Here is a 12,531-nt window from a genome sequence, read left to right as displayed (position 1 = left end):
AAGAGGTTAAATGTCCACAATCAGAGATTTCTCTGATCCTGGACATTAGAGAAGGTGCCAGGACACCAGCTCCACCCTGCCAGGACACCTGTTCCAGGCTAAACATGTACCTGCGTAAAACGGTGCATGTGTACAGTCGTGGCCAAAAGTTTTGAGAATGACACAAATATTAGTTTTCACAAAGTTTGCTGCTAAACTGCTTTTAGATCTTTGTTTCAGTTGTTTCTGTAATGTAGTGAAATATAATTACACGCACTTCATACGTTTCAAAGGCTTTTATCGACAATTACATGACATTTATGCAAAGAGTCAGTATTTGCAGTGTTGGCCCTTCTTTTTCAGGACCTCTGCAATTCGACTGGGCATGCTCTCAATCAACTTCTGGGCCAATTCCTGACTGATAGCAACCCATTCTTTCATAATCACTTCTTGGAGTTTGTCAGAATTTGTGGGTTTTTGTTTGTCCACCCGCCTCTTGAGGATTGACCACAAGTTCTCAATGGGATTAAGATCTGGGGAGTTTCCAGGCCATGGACCCAAAATGTCAACGTTTTGGTCCCCGAGCCACTTAGTTATCACTTTTGCCTTATGGCACGGTGCTCCATCGTGCTGGAAAATGCATTGTTCTTCACCGAACTGTTGTTGGATTGTTGGAAGAAGTTGCTGTTGGAGGGTGTTTTGGTACCATTCTTTATTCATGGCTGTGTTTTTGGGCAAAATTGTAAGTGAGCCCACTTCCTTGGATGAGAAGCAACCCCACACATGAATGGTCTCAGGATGCTTTACTGTTGGCATGACACAGGACTGATGGTAGCGATCACCTTTTCTTCTCCGGACAAGCCTTTTTCCAGATGCCCCAAACAATCGGAAAGAGGCTTCATCGGAGAATATGAATTTGCCCCAGTCCTCAGCAGTCCATTCACCATACTTTCTGCAGAAGATCAATCTGTCCCTGATGTTTTTTTTGGAGAGAAGTGGCTTCTTTGCTGGCCTTCTTGACACCAGGCCATCTTCCAAAAGTCTTCGCCTCCCTGTGCGTGCAGATGCGCTCACACCTGCCTGCTGCCATTCCTGAGCAAGCTCTGCACTGGTGGCACTCCGATCCCGCAGCTGAATCCTCTTTAGGAGACGATCCTGGCGCTTGCTGGACTTTCTTGGACGCCCTGAAGCCTTCTTATTAATTGAACCTCTTTCCTTGAAGTTCTTGAGGATCCTATAAATTGTTGATTGAGGTGCAATCTTAGTAGTCACAATATCCTTGCCTGTGAAGCCATTTTTATGCAACGCAATGATGGCTGCACGCGTTTCTTTGCAGGTCACCATGGTTAACAATGGAAGAACAATGATTTCAAGCATCACCCTCCTTTTAACATGTCAAGTCTGCCATTTTAACCCAATCAGCCTGACATAATGATCTCCAGCCTTGTGCTCATCAACATTCTCACCTGAGTTAACAAGACGATTACTGAAATGATCTCAGCAGGTCCTTTAATGACAGCAATGAAATGCAGTGGAAAGTTTTTTTGGGGATTAGGTTAATTTTCATGGCAAAGAAGGACTATGCAATTCATCTGATCACTCTTCATAACATTCTGGAGTATATGCAAATTGCTATTATAAAAACTAAAGCAGCAACTTTTCCAATTTCCAATATTTTTCTAATTCTCAAAACTTTTGGCCACGACTGTAGGTTTAAAGCCTATTAGTAATCACTGTAAAAACATGCATGGGTGGTTACTAAAAGTAATGAAAACATCAAATTTTCTAGTGTTGTGAATTAAAGGTGTTTCCTGATGGTGACAAGACAACTTTCGTCATATGCCCTATTAGGGCACACAAACAAGATGAGGGGAGGCGTTCAGGACAACCCTCTTTGAGACAGAATGTGGAGCTGTTCTGAGTGGATCGAGTTGTCCATGGACATTAATTTATCTGAATGGCTGAAAAGTAATTCTACATTTCTCCTCCCTGGGGAAATTTTTGTTCTGCCCACATTTTATGGCAGCAAAATCAGATCCTGTCGAGGTAGCGATCAGCTGATTGCCTTAGAGGCTCTAAACTGAAAGGGTTATCTTTGATGAGACTACCCCTTCAAGGAAAAAAGTACAGATATAAAGTTATTCTTACATCACAAAGTAATGGCATGTCACTAGGATATGCCATGACTTTATGATCCGTGGGGATCTGATCTCTGGGATCATCATTAATCAAGAAAATGAAGGGACTGCACTGCTTCTTACATCACAGCAACGCTCTCCGCCACCTGCTGTGCAAATACCTTGGGCCCTAAAATGTATGAGATGGTACTGAAGCCCACTTTATCATCAGTGGCCGGGGTACTGCTGTGCAGAAATGCAGTGCTGTACCAGTGCTGTAGCTCCTTCACCTTTTTATGATGGTAGATAGATTTAGATGCAATATACAGAGGTACTACTGCAGCATCTAATTCCTGATCTTTGGTCATGACGGCCAGGGTAAAAAATTTAGCCAGGACAGGAAGTTAGTGTGTAGTGCTGTTCCAGTCAGTGTATGTGTGGGCAGAACTGTTCCGGAGGTAACACATGTGACCTGTGTTAAGAGAAGCTGTTTGCAAATAATATCTATGCAAAGAAGCTGAGCAGTTAGTACTGGCAACCCAAAGCAATTCTGGAATGGAACCAGAGCCAGCAGTGAGGAGGCAAGATGACTAGACACTGAAGGTCCCAACAATGGTAAGCCACAGACAGGTCTCAAAGAAAACATTAGATGAACTACAGAGTGGTTGGGAGTGGATATCCAAACAGAAAAGAGCAGCTGGAGCACAGATAGACTGACACCATGGAAGGAATCAGAAACCAAGAAGATCACTGCAAATCCTGACTTGTCCCTTTGGACTGTTTGGTCATTTTTATTTAATTTACAGAAAAGAGCTGTCAGATGAAATTCAGAATTTTAGTACCCCAGTATTACACGCTTTAGTTGCCACTGGTGCTAGGAGCAAAGACTAAATCAAGCCTGTTAAAGATGTCACAGTTTAAATCTGTTTGCCTGATCTTCTTCAGTGAAAGAAGAGTAAATTGTGACCTCTGTCTGGGGCCGTCCACCAAACCCTTATAGATAGACATATAACTAAGTGGATATACATACATACACTGCCCGTCCCCAAAAAAAGTCGCCACCAAAAATATTTCGTTGGACCGCCTTTAGCTTTGATTTCGGCATGCATCTGCTGTAGCATTGTTTCGATAAGCTTCTGCAATGTCACAAGATTTATTTCCATCCAGTGTTGCATACATTTTTCACCAAGATCTTGCATTGATGATGGTAGAGTCTGACTGCTGCGCAAAGCCTTCTCCAGCACATCTCAAAGATTCTCAATGGGTTTAAGGTCTGGACACTCTGTGGTGGCCAATCCATGTGTGAAAATGATGTCTCATGCTCCCTGAACCACTCTTTCATAATTTGAGCCCGATGAATCCTGGCATTGTCATCTTGGAATATGCCCGTGCCATCAGGGAAGAAAAAATCCATTGATGGAATAACCCTGTCATTCAGTATGTTCAGGTAGTCATCTGACCTCATTCTTGGAGCACATACTGTTGCTGAACCTAGACCTGACCAACTGCAGCAACCCCAGATCATAGCACTGCCCCCACAGGCTTGTACAGTAGGCACCCTGATGTGCCTATCACTCTGGAAAAGGGTAAATACTGATGACCTATCCTCTGTATAAGTCATCAGTATCTGATTGCCTTCTTCCATTGCTCCAGAGTCCAATCTTTATGCTCCCTAGCAAAATGAAGCCTTTTTTTCTGGTTTGCCTCACTGATTAGTGGTTTTCTTATGGCTACACAGCTGTTCAGTCCCAATCCCTTGAGTTCCCTTCGCATTGTGCATGTGGAAATGCTCTTACTTTCACTATTAAACATAGCCCTGAGTTCTACTGTTGTTTTTCTTCGATTTGATTTCACCAGACGTTTAAGTGATCGCCGATCACGATCATTCAGGAATTTTTTCCCGCCACATTTCTTCCTCGAATACGATGGGTCCCCACTATCCTTCCAGTTTTTAATAATGCGTTGGACAGTTCTTAACCCAATTTTAGTAGTTTCCGCAATCTCCTTAGATGTTTTCTCTGCTTGATGCATGCAAATGATTTCACCCTTCTCACCCATGCAAATGATTTCACCCTTCTCAAACATCTTTTCCACGACCACGAGATGTGTCTTTCAACATGGTTGTTTAAGAAATGAGAAGCAACTCATTGCACCAGTTGGGGTTAAATAACTTGTTGCCAGCTGAAAGATAATCGCCCATGCAGTAATTATCCAATAGGAGGCTCGTAACTATTTGCTTAGTTAAATCCAGGTGGCGACTTTTTTTTTGGACAGGCATTGTATATTATAGATAGGGAAACGCCATCACAATATCCAGAAACAACTATTCAAATAGTTGGAAGGTGGTCAGTCAACCTTTCAGCCCTCTTAGCTGTCCTCGAGAAGTATTATATGCCGTAGGCTCTGCTCCACTTTTCAGCGAGGACGAGCTACTAGAGGACAGTCAGCAGCTACTGCCCAGCCAAGATGTGGAGGAGACATCCGCAGCTTTCTCCAGTAGGTGGGCAAGTAGTGATGATGAGAGTCGCGTGAGAGCTGGTGTTGCGAGCGGTCAGGCTGCTTACCCTAAGACCATTGAGGGGGACATCAGTGACGTGCAGACAGTAGTGGATGATGATAATGTAGCCAATCGCACTTGGGAGCCTGGTGAAGAAGGAGGGTGGCAGCTTGCATGTGAGGCAGCGGCTGAGCCAGCAAGGTGGTAGCGATGTGTGAGTCATCAAGGTGGCAACAGTGGGAGGTCGGCAGCCAAATGTGCCCGGGGTAGGCCACCCACTTTGCAGGGGCCTACCTGCCTGGAAAGTAACGGTGCAGGGGTTCATGGAGGCAGCAGTAGCAGGCAGTCAGTGCAGAGTGTTAGGGGGAAAATGGCATACTCGGCAGTGTGGCAGTTTTTTGTTAAGCCGCCGGAGAAGGTGAACATTTGCTGAATTCATGGGCAGAAGGTGAAGCTTTGCCAGGGTGCCAATGTTGGCACCACGGCCCTGCATCAACACATGTGGCGTCACCATAAAGTGGCCTGGGAGAACTGTGGCTCCGATGTGGTGGTCCGGCCTGCCGCAGCAACCGCTGCATCACCCAGTGGCACACATCAGATTTCATCCAGTCAAGGCTCCATCACCTCAGCTGAAGGGAGCTGTCTGTCCTTTCCATCATCTACTGGTCCTGATGCTCCTGCTCCTCGTCCTCCTATTTCTCTCATTTTGTCAGCAATCGATCACTGAAGCGATTGCCAAGAGACAACAGAAACAAGTGATGGATTCTGCACCTTTCAGAGAACTGATGGCTTGTGCTGAGCCAAGGTGTCCCAAGCTGTCATTTCATTGCGAAAAAGGCAGTACCAGCCCTGCACACATATATAGAACAGAAGGTGTGCCAGTCCTTGAGCCTGTCGGTGTCTGCCAAAGTGTACAGCAGCACTGACGTGTGGAGCTGTAACTCCGGTCAATGACAATACATGTCCTTTACGGCCCACTGGATAAATGTGGTTCCTGCCCAGCCACACCAGCAACTTGGACAGATGACGCCGCTTCCACATTCTCACGCCGCTGGTCCTGCGACAACGTCCGCCTCTGCCTCCTCATCCTCCACTTCACAGTGCTCCTCCAGCATACCACATGTGCAGGGCACGGTGGTGTCACGCTGTTCTGGACCTAGTTTGCGTGAGCAAACAGTGTCACAGAGGGGGGGAACTGCTCTGCGTCATTCATCAAGAATTCGAATCTTGGCTTTCTCCTTGACAACTCAATATCGGAACCATGGTGACCGACAATGGGAAGAACATATTGTCTGTGCTGCGTCAAGTAGGGTTGAGCCATGCGCCCTGCATGGCGCATGTGTTCAATCTGGTTGTAAAGTGGTTCCTGAAGTCTTCACCCCATCGGCAAGACATCCTGAAAATGGCCCAAAAACTTTTCATGCACTTCAGCCACTCGTACACCGCAATGATCACCCTCCTTGAGCTGCAGCGGCAGAACGGAGTCCCCCAACATAGACTGATATGCAACGCTTCCACCCATTGGAATTACACCCTCCATATGTTGGACCGATTATATGAACGGAGAAAGGCCATAAACGATTTCTCGATGATACAGTCGGACAGTACTCCCCTGTGTAACTTTGATGTCAACCAGAGGAGGCTCATGTGTGACACCTGCTGTTTGCTCGGGCCTTTCGAGGAGCCCACTTTATTTGTCAGTCGCCAGGACTACGGGATGAACAATGTCGTGCCACTGATTCATGTTCTGGAACAGATGCTGCTAAATCTTGCTGACCAGGAGACATGAGTTGGTGACTACATCTCACGACCACATGAGCCATGTGGGGGCTAAACTGGAGGAGGCGGAGGACATTTGAGCACAAGCAATACGCAGAAAAATTGGTGTTTTTTCTACACAGGTGACAAGAGAGGAGGAGCAGGAGCAGCCGGAGGAGCTACAGGGCGATGAGGAAGACGAGGCAGATGACGCAGACACACCGTGGAGATGGAGGCAGGGAGTCCCTCTGAGTCACTTGCGCAAATGGCCGATGCATGCTCAGTTGGTTGTCTAGGGACAGCCGAATTGTCATCATTCGGCAGAGGGATGACTACTAGCTCTCCACCATTTTAAACCTTCACTACTGGTCCAAAATGGGGGCCTTTTTTACACCCGCTGAGAGGGAGGTCAAACTGAGCTACTGTAAGCCGTGTACCGGGTGGGCTCCCCTGGATACAGCGTAATCACGAACAAGGAAAACAACTCCACCACCAGCTTTTTCCAAAACAGAATTTTATTTAAATGTGGTAATTAGTGTTGGGCAAGCATGCTCTACTGAACACTAATTTTACTTGAGCGATGCTCGAGTCTCCTCCCCGCACGTTTGTTGGCTGCTACGCAGCCAATAAACTTGCGAGTAAGTTTCTGCCATTCACTGTAATGCCGTAGCCATGTTGGCTACTGGCATTACAGTGATCGGCTGGCCGGAACGTGTCATCGGGTGCTATATAGCACCCGATGACACATGTTCGACTCAGTCTTTAGTCAGGGAGAGCTGTGCTGAAGAAGGATCAGATAGTGTAGGGAGCGAAATAGTAAGATTTTATTGAAAAAACTTGTTAGAGACTCAAAAGTCCTTTTAAGAACTATTGTTGTATCTGGCAGCAATATATATTTTTAGCGCAACCTGCGCTAAATAGCTTGCAATTGCTTGGCCGCTGCAGACAGCGACATTATCTGCGCTACATCTTCTTGGTAACATGTGCGCAGCCTAAAAATATCTGTGACATCCAGTGTACTTTTTCCGTAGACAGTGTCCGCTGCGGACAGTTACATTACCTGCGCTACATCTCCTGTATAACGTTTGCGTATCTGAAATATCAGTGACATACATTCAGTCTCATTTTTTTGCTGCTGTTGGCAGCGACATTGCCTGCGCTACATCTCCTGTATAACGTTAGCGCATCCGAAAAATCTGTGACATTAATTCAGTGTCATTTTTTATTAGCAGCTGGTGACAGCGACATTACTTGCGCTATACACCCTGTATAATGTTTGCGCATCCTAAATATCAGTGACACTCATTAAGTGTAATTTTTTATTAGCAGCTGGTGACAGCGACATTACTTGCGCTATACCTCCTGTATAACGTTTGCGCATCCTAAATATCAGTAACATTAATTCACTATAATTTTTTATTAGCCGCTGGTGACAGTGACATTACTTGCGCTATACCTCCTGTATAATGTTTGCGCATCCTAAATATCAATGACATTCATTAAGTGTAATTTTTTATTAGCTGCTGGTGACAGCGACATTACTTGCGCTATACCTCCTGTATAACGTTTGCGCAGCTTAAATATCAGTAACATTAATCAAGTGTAATTTTTTATTAGCCGCTGGTGACAGCGACATTACTTGCAATATACCTCATCTATAACGTTTGCGCATCCGCAAATTATCTGTGAGATTCAGTGTACTTTTTTCATAGACCCTGCAGACAGCGACATTATCTGTGCTACATCTCCTGTTTAACCCCTTAAGGACTCAGCCCTATTTCACCTTAAGGACTTGGCCATTTTTTGCAAATCTGACCAGTGTCACTTTAAGTGCTGATAACTTTAAAACTCTTTGACTTATCAAGGCCGTTCTGAGATTATTTTTTCGTCACATATTGTACTTCATGACACTGCTAAAATTGGGTCAAAAAAGTTAATTTTTTTCATAAAAAATACCATATTTACCAAAAATTTTGAAAAATTTGCAAATTTCAAAGTATTAGTTTCTCTACTTCTGTAATACATAGTAATACCCCCAAAAATTGTGATGACTTTACATTCCCCATATGTCTACTTCATGTTTGTAGCATTTTGGGAATGATATTTAATTTTTTGGGGATGTTACAAGGCTTAGAAGTTTAGAAGCAAATCTTGAAATTTTTCAGAAATGTACAAAAACCTAATTTTTAGGGACCACTACAGGTCTGAAGTCACTTTGCGAGGCTTACATAATAGAAACCGCCCAAAAATGACCCCATTCTATAAACTACACCTCTCAAGGTATTCAAAACTGATTTTACAAACTTCGTTAACCCTTTAGGTATTGCACAAGAGTTATTGGCAAATGGGGATAAAATTTGAGAATTTCATTTTTTTGCCTAATTTTCCATTTTAACCAATTTTTTCCACTAACAAAGCAAGGGTTAACAGCCAAACAAGACTGTATCTTTATTGCCCTGACTCTGCCGTTTACAGAAACACCCCATATGTGACCATAAACTACTGTACGGCCACACAGCGGGGCGTAGAGTGAAAGGTGCGCCGTTTGGTTTTTGGAGGGCTGATTTTGCTGGACTGTTTTTTTGACACCATGTCCCATTTGAAGCCCCCTGATGCACCCCTAGAGTAGAAACTCCATAAAAGTGATCCCATCTAAGAAACTACACCCCTCAAGGTATTCAGAACTGATTTTACAAACTTTGTTAACCCTTTAGGTGTTGCACAAGAGTTATTGGCAAATGGGGATGAAATTTGAGAATTTCATTTTTTTGCCTAATTTTCCATTTTAACCCATTATTTCCACTAACAAAGCAAGGGTTAACAGCCAAACAAGACTGTATCTTTATTGCCCTGACTCTGCCGTTTACAGAAACACCCCATATGTGTCCGTAAACTACTGTACGGGCACACAGTAGGGCGTAGAGGGAAAATAGCGCCATGTGGTTTTTGGAAGCCAGATTTTGCTGGACTGTTTTTTTTGACACCATGTCCCATTTGAAGCCCCCCTGATGCACCCCTAGAGTAGAAACTCCATAAAAGTGACCCCATCTAAGAAACTACACCCCTCAAGGTATTCAAAACTGATTTTACAAACTTTGTTAACCCTTTTGGTTGTTGCAAAAGATTTAATGGAAAATAGAGATACAATTTAAAAATTTCACTTTTTTGGCAGATTTTCCATTTTAATATTTTTTTTCCAGTTACAAAGCAAGGGTTAACAGCCAAACAAAACTCATTATTTATGGCCCTGATTCTGTAGTTTACAGAAACACCCCATATGTGTTCGTAAACCGCTGTACGGGCACACAGCAGGGCGCAGAAGGAAAGGAATGCCATACGGTTTTTGGAAGCCAGATTTTGCTGGACTGGTTTTTTTGACACCATGTCCCATTTGAAGCCCCCCTGATGCACCCCTAGAGTAGAAACTCCAAAAAAGTGACCCCATTTTAGAAAGTACAGAATAGGGTGGCAGTTTTATTGGTACTAGTTTAGGGTACATATGATTTTTGGTTGCTCTATATTACACTTTTTGTGCGGCAAGGTAACAAGAAATAGCTTTTTTGGCCCGTTTTTGTTTTTTTTGTTATTTACAACATTCATCTGACAGGTTAGATCATGTGGTAATTTTATAGAGCAGGTTGTCGCGGACGCGGCGATACCTAATATGTATACAATAATTTTTATTTATGTAAGTTTTATACAATAAATTCATTTTTAAAACCCCAAAAAGTTTTAGTGTCTCCATAGTCTAAGAGCCATAGTTTTTTCAGTTTTTGGGCGATTATCTTGAGTAGGGTCTCATTTTTTGCGGGATGAGATGACGGTTTGATTGGCACTATTTTGGGGTGCATATGAATTTTTGATCGCTTGCTATTACACTTTTTGTGACGTAAAATGACAAAAAATGGCTTTTTTTACACTGTTTTTATTTTTTACGGTGGTCACCTGAGGGGTTAAATCATGTGATATTTTTATAGAGCCGGTCGATACGGACGCGGCGATACCTAATATGTATACTTTATTTTTATTTATGTAAGTTTTACACAATGATTTCATTTTTTAAACAAAAAAAATCATGTTTTAGTGTTTCCATAGTCTGAGAGCCATAGTTTTTTCAGTTTTTGGGCGATTATCTTGAGTAGGGTCTCATTTTTTGCGGGATGAGATGACGGTTTGATTGGCACTATTTTGGCGTACATGTGACTTTTTTGATCACTTTTATTACCTTTTTTGGGAAGTAAGGTGGGCAAAATTTCAATTTTCTCATAGTTTTTATTTTTTTATTTTTATGGTGTTCACCGTGCGGGGAAAGTAACATGACCGTTTTATAGATCAGGTCGTTACGGACGCGGCGATACCTAATATGTGTAGTGTGTTTTATTTATTTTAATTTTTATTCGGTGATGAATGTTTTTTTTTTTATCTTAATTTTTTTCACTTTTTTTTACATTTTTTTTGACCCAGACCCACTTGGTTCTTGAAGATCCAGTGGGTCTGATGTCTGTATAATACAGTACAGTACAATATATATTGTACTGAACTGTATTTTACTTACACTGAACAGATCTATGCTTTTAGCACAGATCTGTTCAGCACCATGGACAGCAGGACGCCTGAGCAGGCGTCCTGTTGCCATGGGAACCTTCCCCGTCTGCCACAACTTTGCAGACGGGGAAGGGTAAGCACAGGGCTGAGGGGGGCTGTCGGGGGGCTTTCTCCCTCTCCATCGGGGGGCTGCAAAGGCACAGCAGCCCCCCGATGGAGAGGGAGGGAGCTCCCTGACCGATGACAGTTAACTTTTTCCATACAGCGGTCCGTACGGACCGCGGTATGGAAAGGGTTAAACGGCTGACATCTGCACAGATGTCAGCCGTTTATACCAGGGTGCCAGCAATGTGCTGGCACCCTGGTATACCCACAAGAAGCCAACGATCATTCATGGGGAGGCGGGCGGGGGATCGCGATCCCGCCTGCCGCACCGCCCGCCTCCCGCAACGCCCCCACCGCATGCGACACCCCCCCGCACCACCCGCCGGCATCAAATCGTGCAGGGGTGCAGGGGGGGGTGAAAAATATTGATTTTAGGCACTCAAAAGTTTCTGATCCCCGCGGTCAGGGACCGCGGGTATCAGAAACTGCAAAAAGCGCAGCAAACCGCAGGTCTGAATTGACCTGCGGTTTGCTGCGATCGCCGACACGGGGGGGTCACATGACCCCCCCTGGCGTTGTCACAGGATGCCGGCTGAATGATTTCAGCCGAAATCCCGTTCTGATTAACCCCTGGGGCGCCGGAATACTGATTTCAAGTTAGGACGTACCGGTACGCCCTGAATCCTTAAGGACTCGGGAAATAGGGCGTACCGATACGCCCTGCGTCCTTAAGGGGTTAACGTATGCGCATCCTAAAAATATCTGTGACATTCTGTTACTTTATTTACGCATACACTTACAAAACCTGCGCTACTGTACGTGTGACATACTTGCAAGCATATATCCCATTTAATATGTGCAAGGCGAGCAGTAAGGGACGGGGAAGTGGTCGTGCTGCTGATGGCGCATGTAGAGGCTGTGGCCCTGGGCGCTGTGAAACTGTGCCTGCTGCCAGAGCACAAGAAACACACTCATCCACGATACCTAGCTTCATGTCCCAGTTTGCAGGGCGGCGCAGGACACCACTCTCGAAGTCTGACAAGTGTGACCAGGTGGTCAGTTGTATTGCAGCAGATAATGCTTCTAGTGGGTTAAGCACCACCCTGTCTCCCAAAAAGTTCAGTCTAAGTAGCCAAAAATCTGGTCAACAGAATCCTCACCCTGATACTCCTTCCTACCACAATGAAGAGTCTTGGCAAACAAGTGATCCCACACTCGGATATTCTGAGGAGCTCTTTTTATCGCCATTCCTTGATTTGGACCTCTCGACAAGCCCGCTTGAAGAGGGACATGAGGAGATATTGTGCCCTGATTCCCAAACTCTTGAGCATCCACAGTCACAAGAAGATGACGGTGGGGAATGGCAATTAGTGTTTCACGAGGTGGATGATGATGATGAGACACAGTTGCCAATAAGTCAACCGCAATTAGTTTCTCAAGAGGTTCATGATGAGGATGAGACACAGTTGTCAATAACTGAGGTTTTTGTTAGGTCAACAAGTCAAGAGGATAACCAGAGTGAGGAAGTGG

This window comes from Bufo bufo, chromosome 1 (genome assembly GCF_905171765.1).
Source record: "Bufo bufo chromosome 1, aBufBuf1.1, whole genome shotgun sequence".
Taxonomy (NCBI): Eukaryota; Metazoa; Chordata; class Amphibia; order Anura; family Bufonidae; genus Bufo; species Bufo bufo.
The sequence above is the reverse complement of the archived record's forward strand: the minus strand, read 5'-3'. Positions refer to the sequence as shown.